Source organism: Hippichthys cyanospilos, chromosome 16, assembly GCF_059441005.1.
Source record: "Hippichthys cyanospilos isolate Australia breed blue-spotted pipefish chromosome 16, RoL_Hcya_1.0, whole genome shotgun sequence".
Classification (NCBI taxonomy): Eukaryota; Metazoa; Chordata; class Actinopteri; order Syngnathiformes; family Syngnathidae; genus Hippichthys; species Hippichthys cyanospilos.
In genome coordinates, this window is record NC_142384.1 from 236,449 (window position 1) to 251,106 (window position 14,658).

The following is a 14,658-nucleotide window of genomic DNA, read 5'->3' on the forward strand; positions in this document are numbered from 1 at the left end:
AACAGCGTTTTCAGCCCGAGTGGAGCACATTTTGACTGTTTTTTTTAAAAACATCATTGTACATTGAAATTTCTGCTTGCGTCTGCTTTAGAAGCAAGAATTAAGAGGACTACATTCATTATTTCAGCTGAAAAATGCTTAGTTTATGATTTATAGTCACCATTAATGTAATGTCCCAAACAAGCGTTTTCAGCCCGAGTGGAGCACATTTTGACTGTTTTTTTGAAAACATCATTGTACATTGAAATTTCTGCTTGCGTCTGCTTTAGAAGCAAGAATTAAGAGGACTACATTCATTATTTCAGCTGAAAAATGCTTAGTTTATGATTTATAGTCAACATTAATGAAATGTTCCAAACAAGCGTTTTCAGCCCGAGTGGAGCACATTTTGACCGTTTTTTTAAAAACATCATTGTACATTGAAATTTCTGCTTGCGTATGCTGTAGAAGCAAGAATTAAGAGGACTACATTCATTATTTCAGCTGAAAAATGCTTAGTTTATGATTTATAGTCAACATTAATGAAATGTCCCAAACAAGCGTTTTCAGCCCGAGTGGAGCTTATTTTGACTGTTTTTTTGAAAACATCATTGTACATTGAAATTTCTGCTTGCGTATGCTTTAGAAGCAAGAATTAAGAGGACTACATTCATTATTTCAGCTGAAAAATGCTTAGTTTTTGATTTATAGTCAACATTAATGAAATGTCCCCAACAGCGTTTTCAGCCCGAGTGGAGCACATTTTGACTGTTTTTTTTAAAAACATCATTGTACATTGAAATTTCTGCTTGCGTATGCTTTAGAAGCAAGAATTAAGAGGACTACATTCATTATTTCAGCTGAAAAATGCTTAGTTTTTGATTTATAGTCAACATTAATGAAATGTCCCCAACAGCGTTTTCAGCCCGAGTGGAGCACATTTTGACTGTTTTTTTTAAAAACATCATTGTACATTGAAATTTCTGCTTGCGTATGCTTTAGAAGCAAGAATTAAGAGGACTACATTCATTATTTCAGCTGAAAAATGCTTAGTTTATGATTTATAGTCAACATTAATGAAATGTCCCAAACAAGCGTTTTCAGCCCGAGTGGAGCACATTTTGACCATTTTTTTAAAAACATCATTGTACATTGAAATTTCTGCTTGCGTCTGCTTTAGAAGCAAGAATTAAGAGGACTACATTCATTATTTCAGCTGAAAAATGCTTAGTTTATGATTTATAGTCAACATTAATGTAATGTCCCAAACAAGCGTTTTCAGCCCGAGTGGAGCACATTTTGACTGTTTTTTTGAAAACATCATTGTACATTGAAATTTCTGCTTGCGTATGCTTTAGAAGCAAGAATTAAGAGGACTACATTCATTATTTCAGCTGAAAAATGCTTAGTTTATGATTTATAGTCAACATTAATGAAATGTCCCCAACAGCGTTTTCAGCCTGAGTGGAGCACATTTTGACTGTTTTTTTAAAAACATCATTGTACATTGAAATTTCTGCTTGCGTATGCTTTAGAAGCAAGAATTAAGAGGACTACATTCATTATTTCAGCTGAAAAATGCTTAGTTTATGATTTATAGTCAACATTAATGTAATGTCCCAAACAAGCGTTTTCAGCCCGAGTGGAGCACATTTTGACTGTTTTTTTGAAAACATCATTGTACATTGAAATTTCTGCTTGCGTATGCTTTAGAAGCAAGAATTAAGAGGACTACATTCATTATTTCAGCTGAAAAATGCTTAGTTTATGATTTATAGTCAACATTAATGAAATGTCCCCAACAGCGTTTTCAGCCTGAGTGGAGCACATTTTGACTGTTTTTTTAAAAACATCATTGTACATTGAAATTTCTGCTTGCGTATGCTTTAGAAGCAAGAATTAAGAGGACTACATTCATTATTTCAGCTGAAAAATGCTTAGTTTTTGATTTATAGTCAACATTAATGAAATGTCCCCAACAGCGTTTTCAGCCCGAGTGGAGCACATTTTGACTGTTTTTTTTAAAAACATCATTGTACATTGAAATTTCTGCTTGCGTATGCTTTAGAAGCAAGAATTAAGAGGACTACATTCATTATTTCAGCTGAAAAATGCTTAGTTTTTGATTTATAGTCAACATTAATGAAATGTCCCCAACAGCGTTTTCAGCCCGAGTGGAGCACATTTTGACTGTTTTTTTTAAAAACATCATTGTACATTGAAATTTCTGCTTGCGTATGCTTTAGAAGCAAGAATTAAGAGGACTACATTCATTATTTCAGCTGAAAAATGCTTAGTTTATGATTTATAGTCAACATTAATGAAATGTCCCAAACAAGCGTTTTCAGCCCGAGTGGAGCACATTTTGACCGTTTTTTTAAAAACATCATTGTACATTGAAATTTCTGTTTGCGTATGCTTTAGAAGCAAGAATTAAGAGGACTACATTCATTATTTCAGCTGAAAAATGCTTAGTTTATGATTTATAGTCACCATTAATGTAATGTCCCAAACAAGCGTTTTCAGCCCGAGTGGAGCACATTTTGACTGTTTTTTTGAAAACATCATTATACATTGAAATTTCTGCTTGCGTCTGCTTTAGAAGCAAGAATTAAGAGGACTACATTCATTATTTCAGCTGAAAAATGCTTAGTTTATGATTTATAGTCAACATTAATGAAATGTTCCAAACAAGCGTTTTCAGCCCGAGTGGAGCACATTTTGACCGTTTTTTTAAAAACATCATTGTACATTGAAATTTCTGCTTGCGTATGCTGTAGAAGCAAGAATTAAGAGGACTACATTCATTATTTCAGCTGAAAAATGCTTAGTTTATGATTTATAGTCAACATTAATGAAATGTCCCAAACAAGCGTTTTCAGCCCGAGTGGAGCACATTTTGACCGTTTTTTTAAAAACATCATTGTACATTGAAATTTCTGCTTGCGTATGCTGTAGAAGCAAGAATTAAGAGGACTACATTCATTATTTCAGCTGAAAAATGCTTAGTTTATGATTTATAGTCAACATTAATGAAATGTCCCAAACAAGCGTTTTCAGCCCGAGTGGAGCACATTTTGACTGTTTTTTTGAAAACATCATTGTACATTGAAATTTCTGCTTGCGTATGCTTTAGAAGCAAGAATTAAGAGGACTACATTCATTATTTCAGCTGAAAAATGCTTAGTTTTTGATTTATAGTCAACATTAATGAAATGTCCCCAACAGCGTTTTCAGCCCGAGTGGAGCACATTTTGACTGTTTTTTTTAAAAACATCATTGTACATTGAAATTTCTGCTTGCGTATGCTTTAGAAGCAAGAATTAAGAGGACTACATTCATTATTTCAGCTGAAAAATGCTTAGTTTTTGATTTATAGTCAACATTAATGAAATGTCCCCAACAGCGTTTTCAGCCCGAGTGGAGCACATTTTGACTGTTTTTTTTAAAAACATCATTGTACATTGAAATTTCTGCTTGCGTATGCTTTAGAAGCAAGAATTAAGAGGACTACATTCATTATTTCAGCTGAAAAATGCTTAGTTTTTGATTTATAGTCAACATTAATGAAATGTCCCCAACGGTGTTTTCAGCCCGAGTGGAGCACATTTTGACTGTTTTTTTTAAAAACATCATTGTACATTGAAATTTCTTCTTGCGTATGCTTTAGAAGCAAGAATTAAGAGGACTACATTCATTATTTCAGCTGAAAAATGCTTAGTTTATGATTTATAGTCAACATTAATGAAATGTCCCAAACAAGCGTTTTCAGCCCGAGTGGAGCACATTTTGACCGTTTTTTTAAAAACATCATTGTACATTGAAATTTCTGTTTGCGTATGCTTTAGAAGCAAGAATTAAGAGGACTACATTCATTATTTCAGCTGAAAAATGCTTAGTTTATGATTTATAGTCAACATTAATGAAATGTCCCAAACAAGCGTTTTCAGCCCGAGTGGAGCACATTTTGACCGTTTTTTTAAAAACATCATTGTACATTGAAATTTCTGTTTGCGTATGCTTTAGAAGCAAGAATTAAGAGGACTACATTCATTATTTCAGCTGAAAAATGCTTAGTTTATGATTTATAGTCACCATTAATGTAATGTCCCAAACAAGCGTTTTCAGCCCGAGTGGAGCACATTTTGACTGTTTTTTTGAAAACATCATTGTACATTGAAATTTCTGCTTGCGTCTGCTTTAGAAGCAAGAATTAAGAGGACTACATTCATTATTTCAGCTGAAAAATGCTTAGTTTATGATTTATAGTCAACATTAATGAAATGTTCCAAACAAGCGTTTTCAGCCCGAGTGGAGCACATTTTGACCGTTTTTTTAAAAACATCATTGTACATTGAAATTTCTGCTTGCGTATGCTGTAGAAGCAAGAATTAAGAGGACTACATTCATTATTTCAGCTGAAAAATGCTTAGTTTATGATTTATAGTCAACATTAATGAAATGTCCCAAACAAGCGTTTTCAGCCCGAGTGGAGCACATTTTGACTGTTTTTTTGAAAACATCATTGTACATTGAAATTTCTGCTTGCGTATGCTTTAGAAGCAAGAATTAAGAGGACTACATTCATTATTTCAGCTGAAAAATGCTTAGTTTTTGATTTATAGTCAACATTAATGAAATGTCCCCAACAGCGTTTTCAGCCCGAGTGGAGCACATTTTGACTGTTTTTTTTAAAAACATCATTGTACATTGAAATTTCTGCTTGCGTATGCTTTAGAAGCAAGAATTAAGAGGACTACATTCATTATTTCAGCTGAAAAATGCTTAGTTTTTGATTTATAGTCAACATTAATGAAATGTCCCCAACAGCGTTTTCAGCCCGAGTGGAGCACATTTTGACTGTTTTTTTTAAAAACATCATTGTACATTGAAATTTCTGCTTGCGTATGCTTTAGAAGCAAGAATTAAGAGGACTACATTCATTATTTCAGCTGAAAAATGCTTAGTTTATGATTTATAGTCAACATTAATGAAATGTTCCAAACAAGCGTTTTCAGCCCGAGTGGAGCACATTTTGACCGTTTTTTTAAAAACATCATTGTACATTGAAATTTCTGTTTGCGTATGCTTTAGAAGCAAGAATTAAGAGGACTACATTCATTATTTCAGCTGAAAAATGCTTAGTTCATGATTTATAGTCAACATTAATGTAATGTCCCAAACAAGCGTTTTCAGCCCGAGTGGAGCACATTTTGACTGTTTTTTTTAAAAACATCATTGTACATTGAAATTTCTGCTTGCGTATGCTTTAGAAGCAAGAATTAAGAGGACTACATTCATTATTTCAGCTGAAAAATGCTTAGTTTATGATTTATAGTCAACATTAATGAAATGTCCCCAACAGCGTTTTCAGCCTGAGTGGAGCACATTTTGACTGTTTTTTAAAAAACATCATTGTACATTGAAATTTCTGCTTGCGTATGCTTTAGAAGCAAGAATTAAGAGGACTACATTCATTATTTCAGCTGAAAAATGCTTAGTTTTTGATTTATAGTCAACATTAATGAAATGTCCCCAACAGCGTTTTCAGCCCGAGTGGAGCACATTTTGACTGTTTTTTTTAAAAACATCATTGTACATTGAAATTTCTGCTTGCGTATTCTTTAGAAGCAAGAATTAAGAGGACTACATTCATTATTTCAGCTGAAAAATGCTTAGTTTTTGATTTATAGTCAACATTAATGAAATGTCCCCAACAGCGTTTTCAGCCCGAGTGGAGCACATTTTGACTGTTTTTTTTAAAAACATCATTGTACATTGAAATTTCTGCTTGCGTCTGCTTTAGAAGCAAGAATTAAGAGGACTACATTCATTATTTCAGCTGAAAAATGCTTAGTTTATGATTTATAGTCAACATTAATGAAATGTCCCCAACAGCGTTTTCAGCCTGAGTGGAGCACATTTTGACTGTTTTTTTAAAAACATCATTGTACATTGAAATTTCTGCTTGCGTATTCTTTAGAAGCAAGAATTAAGAGGACTACATTCATTATTTCAGCTGAAAAATGCTTAGTTTTTGATTTATAGTCAACATTAATGAAATGTCCCCAACAGCGTTTTCAGCCCGAGTGGAGCACATTTTGACTGTTTTTTTTAAAAACATCATTGTACATTGAAATTTCTGCTTGCGTCTGCTTTAGAAGCAAGAATTAAGAGGACTACATTCATTATTTCAGCTGAAAAATGCTTAGTTTATGATTTATAGTCACCATTAATGTAATGTCCCAAACAAGCGTTTTCAGCCCGAGTGGAGCACATTTTGACTGTTTTTTTGAAAACATCATTGTACATTGAAATTTCTGCTTGCGTCTGCTTTAGAAGCAAGAATTAAGAGGACTACATTCATTATTTCAGCTGAAAAATGCTTAGTTTATGATTTATAGTCAACATTAATGAAATGTTCCAAACAAGCGTTTTCAGCCCGAGTGGAGCACATTTTGACCGTTTTTTTAAAAACATCATTGTACATTGAAATTTCTGCTTGCGTATGCTGTAGAAGCAAGAATTAAGAGGACTACATTCATTATTTCAGCTGAAAAATGCTTAGTTTATGATTTATAGTCAACATTAATGAAATGTCCCAAACAAGCGTTTTCAGCCCGAGTGGAGCACATTTTGACTGTTTTTTTGAAAACATCATTGTACATTGAAATTTCTGCTTGCGTATGCTTTAGAAGCAAGAATTAAGAGGACTACATTCATTATTTCAGCTGAAAAATGCTTAGTTTTTGATTTATAGTCAACATTAATGAAATGTCCCCAACAGCGTTTTCAGCCCGAGTGGAGCACATTTTGACTGTTTTTTTTAAAAACATCATTGTACATTGAAATTTCTGCTTGCGTATGCTTTAGAAGCAAGAATTAAGAGGACTACATTCATTATTTCAGCTGAAAAATGCTTAGTTTTTGATTTATAGTCAACATTAATGAAATGTCCCCAACAGCGTTTTCAGCCCGAGTGGAGCACATTTTGACTGTTTTTTTAAAAACATCATTGTACATTGAAATTTCTGCTTGCGTATGCTTTAGAAGCAAGATTTAAGAGGACTACATTCATTATTTCAGCTGAAAAATGCTTAGTTTATGATTTATAGTCAACATTAATGAAATGTCCCAAACAAGCGTTTTCAGCCCGAGTGGAGCACATTTTGACCATTTTTTTAAAAACATCATTGTACATTGAAATTTCTGCTTGCGTCTGCTTTAGAAGCAAGAATTAAGAGGACTACATTCATTATTTCAGCTGAAAAATGCTTAGTTTATGATTTATAGTCAACATTAATGTAATGTCCCAAACAAGCGTTTTCAGCCCGAGTGGAGCACATTTTGACTGTTTTTTTGAAAACATCATTGTACATTGAAATTTCTGCTTGCGTATGCTTTAGAAGCAAGAATTAAGAGGACTACATTCATTATTTCAGCTGAAAAATGCTTAGTTTATGATTTATAGTCAACATTAATGAAATGTCCCCAACAGCGTTTTCAGCCTGAGTGGAGCACATTTTGACTGTTTTTTTAAAAACATCATTGTACATTGAAATTTCTGCTTGCGTATGCTTTAGAAGCAAGAATTAAGAGGACTACATTCATTATTTCAGCTGAAAAATGCTTAGTTTATGATTTATAGTCAACATTAATGTAATGTCCCAAACAAGCGTTTTCAGCCCGAGTGGAGCACATTTTGACTGTTTTTTTGAAAACATCATTGTACATTGAAATTTCTGCTTGCGTATGCTTTAGAAGCAAGAATTAAGAGGACTACATTCATTATTTCAGCTGAAAAATGCTTAGTTTATGATTTATAGTCAACATTAATGAAATGTCCCCAACAGCGTTTTCAGCCTGAGTGGAGCACATTTTGACTGTTTTTTTAAAAACATCATTGTACATTGAAATTTCTGCTTGCGTATGCTTTAGAAGCAAGAATTAAGAGGACTACATTCATTATTTCAGCTGAAAAATGCTTAGTTTTTGATTTATAGTCAACATTAATGAAATGTCCCCAACAGCGTTTTCAGCCCGAGTGGAGCACATTTTGACTGTTTTTTTTAAAAACATCATTGTACATTGAAATTTCTGCTTGCGTATGCTTTAGAAGCAAGAATTAAGAGGACTACATTCATTATTTCAGCTGAAAAATGCTTAGTTTTTGATTTATAGTCAACATTAATGAAATGTCCCCAACAGCGTTTTCAGCCCGAGTGGAGCACATTTTGACTGTTTTTTTTAAAAACATCATTGTACATTGAAATTTCTGCTTGCGTATGCTTTAGAAGCAAGAATTAAGAGGACTACATTCATTATTTCAGCTGAAAAATGCTTAGTTTATGATTTATAGTCAACATTAATGAAATGTCCCAAACAAGCGTTTTCAGCCCGAGTGGAGCACATTTTGACCGTTTTTTTAAAAACATCATTGTACATTGAAATTTCTGTTTGCGTATGCTTTAGAAGCAAGAATTAAGAGGACTACATTCATTATTTCAGCTGAAAAATGCTTAGTTTATGATTTATAGTCACCATTAATGTAATGTCCCAAACAAGCGTTTTCAGCCCGAGTGGAGCACATTTTGACTGTTTTTTTGAAAACATCATTGTACATTGAAATTTCTGCTTGCGTCTGCTTTAGAAGCAAGAATTAAGAGGACTACATTCATTATTTCAGCTGAAAAATGCTTAGTTTATGATTTATAGTCAACATTAATGAAATGTTCCAAACAAGCGTTTTCAGCCCGAGTGGAGCACATTTTGACCGTTTTTTTAAAAACATCATTGTACATTGAAATTTCTGCTTGCGTATGCTGTAGAAGCAAGAATTAAGAGGACTACATTCATTATTTCAGCTGAAAAATGCTTAGTTTATGATTTATAGTCAACATTAATGAAATGTCCCAAACAAGCGTTTTCAGCCCGAGTGGAGCACATTTTGACCGTTTTTTTAAAAACATCATTGTACATTGAAATTTCTGCTTGCGTATGCTGTAGAAGCAAGAATTAAGAGGACTACATTCATTATTTCAGCTGAAAAATGCTTAGTTTATGATTTATAGTCAACATTAATGAAATGTCCCAAACAAGCGTTTTCAGCCCGAGTGGAGCACATTTTGACTGTTTTTTTGAAAACATCATTGTACATTGAAATTTCTGCTTGCGTATGCTTTAGAAGCAAGAATTAAGAGGACTACATTCATTATTTCAGCTGAAAAATGCTTAGTTTTTGATTTATAGTCAACATTAATGAAATGTCCCCAACAGCGTTTTCAGCCCGAGTGGAGCACATTTTGACTGTTTTTTTTAAAAACATCATTGTACATTGAAATTTCTGCTTGCGTATGCTTTAGAAGCAAGAATTAAGAGGACTACATTCATTATTTCAGCTGAAAAATGCTTAGTTTTTGATTTATAGTCAACATTAATGAAATGTCCCCAACAGCGTTTTCAGCCCGAGTGGAGCACATTTTGACTGTTTTTTTTAAAAACATCATTGTACATTGAAATTTCTGCTTGCGTATGCTTTAGAAGCAAGAATTAAGAGGACTACATTCATTATTTCAGCTGAAAAATGCTTAGTTTTTGATTTATAGTCAACATTAATGAAATGTCCCCAACGGTGTTTTCAGCCCGAGTGGAGCACATTTTGACTGTTTTTTTTAAAAACATCATTGTACATTGAAATTTCTTCTTGCGTATGCTTTAGAAGCAAGAATTAAGAGGACTACATTCATTATTTCAGCTGAAAAATGCTTAGTTTATGATTTATAGTCAACATTAATGAAATGTCCCAAACAAGCGTTTTCAGCCCGAGTGGAGCACATTTTGACCGTTTTTTTAAAAACATCATTGTACATTGAAATTTCTGTTTGCGTATGCTTTAGAAGCAAGAATTAAGAGGACTACATTCATTATTTCAGCTGAAAAATGCTTAGTTTATGATTTATAGTCAACATTAATGTAATGTCCCAAACAAGCGTTTTCAGCCCGAGTGGAGCACATTTTGACTGTTTTTTTGAAAACATCATTGTACATTGAAATTTCTGCTTGCGTATGCTTTAGAAGCAAGAATTAAGAGGACTACATTCATTATTTCAGCTGAAAAATGCTTAGTTTATGATTTATAGTCAACATTAATGAAATGTTCCAAACAAGCGTTTTCAGCCCGAGTGGAGCACATTTTGACCGTTTTTTTAAAAACATCATTGTACATTGAAATTTCTGCTTGCGTATGCTGTAGAAGCAAGAATTAAGAGGACTACATTCATTATTTCAGCTGAAAAATGCTTAGTTTATGATTTATAGTCAACATTAATGTAATGTCCCAAACAAGCGTTTTCAGCCCGAGTGGAGCACATTTTGACTGTTTTTTTAAAAACATCATTGTACATTGAAATTTCTGCTTGCGTATGCTTTAGAAGCAAGAATTAAGAGGACTACATTCATTATTTCAGCTGAAAAATGCTTAGTTTATGATTTATAGTCAACATTAATGAAATGTCCCCAACAGCGTTTTCAGCCTGAGTGGAGCACATTTTGACTGTTTTTTTTAAAAACATCATTGTACATTGAAATTTCTGCTTGCGTATGCTTTAGAAGCAAGAATTAAGAGGACTACATTCATTATTTCAGCTGAAAAATGCTTAGTTTTTGATTTATAGTCAACATTAATGAAATGTCCCCGACAGCGTTTTCAGCCCGAGTGGAGCACATTTTGACTGTTTTTTTTAAAAACATCATTGTACATTGAAATTTCTGCTTGCGTATGCTTTAGAAGCAAGAATTAAGAGGACTACATTCATTATTTCAGCTGAAAAATGCTTAGTTTATGATTTATAGTCAACATTAATGAAATGTTCCAAACAAGCGTTTTCAGCCCGAGTGGAGCACATTTTGACCGTTTTTTTAAAAACATCATTGTACATTGAAATTTCTGCTTGCGTCTGCTTTAGAAGCAAGAATTAAGAGGACTACATTCATTATTTCAGCTGAAAAATGCTTAGTTTATGATTTATAGTCAACATTAATGTAATGTCCCAAACAAGCGTTTTCAGCCCGAGTGGAGCACATTTTGACTGTTTTTTTGAAAACATCATTGTACATTGAAATTTCTGCTTGTGTATGCTTTAGAAGCAAGAATTAAGAGGACTACATTCATTATTTCAGCTGAAAAATGCTTAGTTTATGATTTATAGTCACCATTAATGTAATGTCCCAAACAAGCGTTTTCAGCCCGAGTGGAGCACATTTTGACTGTTTTTTTGAAAACATCATTGTACATTGAAATTTCTGCTTGCGTCTGCTTTAGAAGCAAGAATTAAGAGGACTACATTCATTATTTCAGCTGAAAAATGCTTAGTTTATGATTTATAGTCAACATTAATGAAATGTTCCAAACAAGCGTTTTCAGCCCGAGTGGAGCACATTTTGACCGTTTTTTTAAAAACATCATTGTACATTGAAATTTCTGCTTGCGTATGCTGTAGAAGCAAGAATTAAGAGGACTACATTCATTATTTCAGCTGAAAAATGCTTAGTTTTTGATTTATAGTCAACATTAATGAAATGTCCCCAACAGCGTTTTCAGCCTGAGTGGAGCACATTTTGACTGTTTTTTTTAAAAACATCATTGTACATTGAAATTTCTGCTTGCGTATGCTTTAGAAGCAAGAATTAAGAGGACTACATTCATTATTTCAGCTGAAAAATGCTTAGTTTTTGATTTATAGTCAACATTAATGAAATGTCCCCGACAGCGTTTTCAGCCCGAGTGGAGCACATTTTGACTGTTTTTTTTAAAAACATCATTGTACATTGAAATTTCTGCTTGCGTATGCTTTAGAAGCAAGAATTAAGAGGACTACATTCATTATTTCAGCTGAAAAATGCTTAGTTTATGATTTATAGTCAACATTAATGAAATGTTCCAAACAAGCGTTTTCAGCCCGAGTGGAGCACATTTTGACCGTTTTTTTAAAAACATCATTGTACATTGAAATTTCTGCTTGCGTCTGCTTTAGAAGCAAGAATTAAGAGGACTACATTCATTATTTCAGCTGAAAAATGCTTAGTTTATGATTTATAGTCAACATTAATGTAATGTCCCAAACAAGCGTTTTCAGCCCGAGTGGAGCACATTTTGACTGTTTTTTTGAAAACATCATTGTACATTGAAATTTCTGCTTGTGTATGCTTTAGAAGCAAGAATTAAGAGGACTACATTCATTATTTCAGCTGAAAAATGCTTAGTTTATGATTTATAGTCAACATTAATGTAATGTCCCAAACAAGCGTTTTCAGCCCGAGTGGAGCACATTTTGACTGTTTTTTTGAAAACATCATTGTACATTGAAATTTCTGCTTGCGTATGCTTTAGAAGCAAGAATTAAGAGGACTACATTCATTATTTCAGCTGAAAAATGCTTAGTTTATGATTTATAGTCACCATTAATGTAATGTCCCAAACAAGCGTTTTCAGCCCGAGTGGAGCACATTTTGACTGTTTTTTTGAAAACATCATTGTACATTGAAATTTCTGCTTGCGTCTGCTTTAGAAGCAAGAATTAAGAGGACTACATTCATTATTTCAGCTGAAAAATGCTTAGTTTATGATTTATAGTCAACATTAATGAAATGTTCCAAACAAGCGTTTTCAGCCCGAGTGGAGCACATTTTGACCGTTTTTTTAAAAACATCATTGTACATTGAAATTTCTGCTTGCGTATGCTGTAGAAGCAAGAATTAAGAGGACTACATTCATTATTTCAGCTGAAAAATGCTTAGTTTTTGATTTATAGTCAACATTAATGAAATGTCCCCAACAGCGTTTTCAGCCCGAGTGGAGCACATTTTGACTGTTTTTTTTAAAAACATCATTGTACATTGAAATTTCTTCTTGCGTATGCTTTAGAAGCAAGAATTAAGAGGACTACATTCATTATTTCAGCTGAAAAATGCTTAGTTTATGATTTATAGTCAACATTAATGAAATGTCCCAAACAAGCGTTTTCAGCCCGAGTGGAGCACATTTTGACCGTTTTTTTAAAAACATCATTGTACATTGAAATTTCTGTTTGCGTATGCTTTAGAAGCAAGAATTAAGAGGACTACATTCATTATTTCAGCTGAAAAATGCTTAGTTTATGATTTATAGTCAACATTAATGTAATGTCCCAAACAAGCGTTTTCAGCCCGAGTGGAGCACATTTTGACTGTTTTTTTGAAAACATCATTGTACATTGAAATTTCTGCTTGCGTATGCTTTAGAAGCAAGAATTAAGAGGACTACATTCATTATTTCAGCTGAAAAATGCTTAGTTTATGATTTATAGTCAACATTAATGAAATGTTCCAAACAAGCGTTTTCAGCCCGAGTGGAGCACATTTTGACCGTTTTTTTAAAAACATCATTGTACATTGAAATTTCTGCTTGCGTATGCTGTAGAAGCAAGAATTAAGAGGACTACATTCATTATTTCAGCTGAAAAATGCTTAGTTTATGATTTATAGTCAACATTAATGTAATGTCCCAAACAAGCGTTTTCAGCCCGAGTGGAGCACATTTTGACTGTTTTTTTAAAAACATCATTGTACATTGAAATTTCTGCTTGCGTATGCTTTAGAAGCAAGAATTAAGAGGACTACATTCATTATTTCAGCTGAAAAATGCTTAGTTTATGATTTATAGTCAACATTAATGAAATGTCCCCAACAGCGTTTTCAGCCTGAGTGGAGCACATTTTGACTGTTTTTTTTAAAAACATCATTGTACATTGAAATTTCTGCTTGCGTATGCTTTAGAAGCAAGAATTAAGAGGACTACATTCATTATTTCAGCTGAAAAATGCTTAGTTTTTGATTTATAGTCAACATTAATGAAATGTCCCCGACAGCGTTTTCAGCCCGAGTGGAGCACATTTTGACTGTTTTTTTTAAAAACATCATTGTACATTGAAATTTCTGCTTGCGTATGCTTTAGAAGCAAGAATTAAGAGGACTACATTCATTATTTCAGCTGAAAAATGCTTAGTTTATGATTTATAGTCAACATTAATGAAATGTTCCAAACAAGCGTTTTCAGCCCGAGTGGAGCACATTTTGACCGTTTTTTTAAAAACATCATTGTACATTGAAATTTCTGCTTGCGTCTGCTTTAGAAGCAAGAATTAAGAGGACTACATTCATTATTTCAGCTGAAAAATGCTTAGTTTATGATTTATAGTCAACATTAATGTAATGTCCCAAACAAGCGTTTTCAGCCCGAGTGGAGCACATTTTGACTGTTTTTTTGAAAACATCATTGTACATTGAAATTTCTGCTTGTGTATGCTTTAGAAGCAAGAATTAAGAGGACTACATTCATTATTTCAGCTGAAAAATGCTTAGTTTATGATTTATAGTCAACATTAATGTAATGTCCCAAACAAGCGTTTTCAGCCCGAGTGGAGCACATTTTGACTGTTTTTTTGAAAACATCATTGTACATTGAAATTTCTGCTTGCGTATGCTTTAGAAGCAAGAATTAAGAGGACTACATTCATTATTTCAGCTGAAAAATGCTTAGTTTATGATTTATAGTCACCATTAATGTAATGTCCCAAACAAGCGTTTTCAGCCCGAGTGGAGCACATTTTGACTGTTTTTTTGAAAACATCATTGTACATTGAA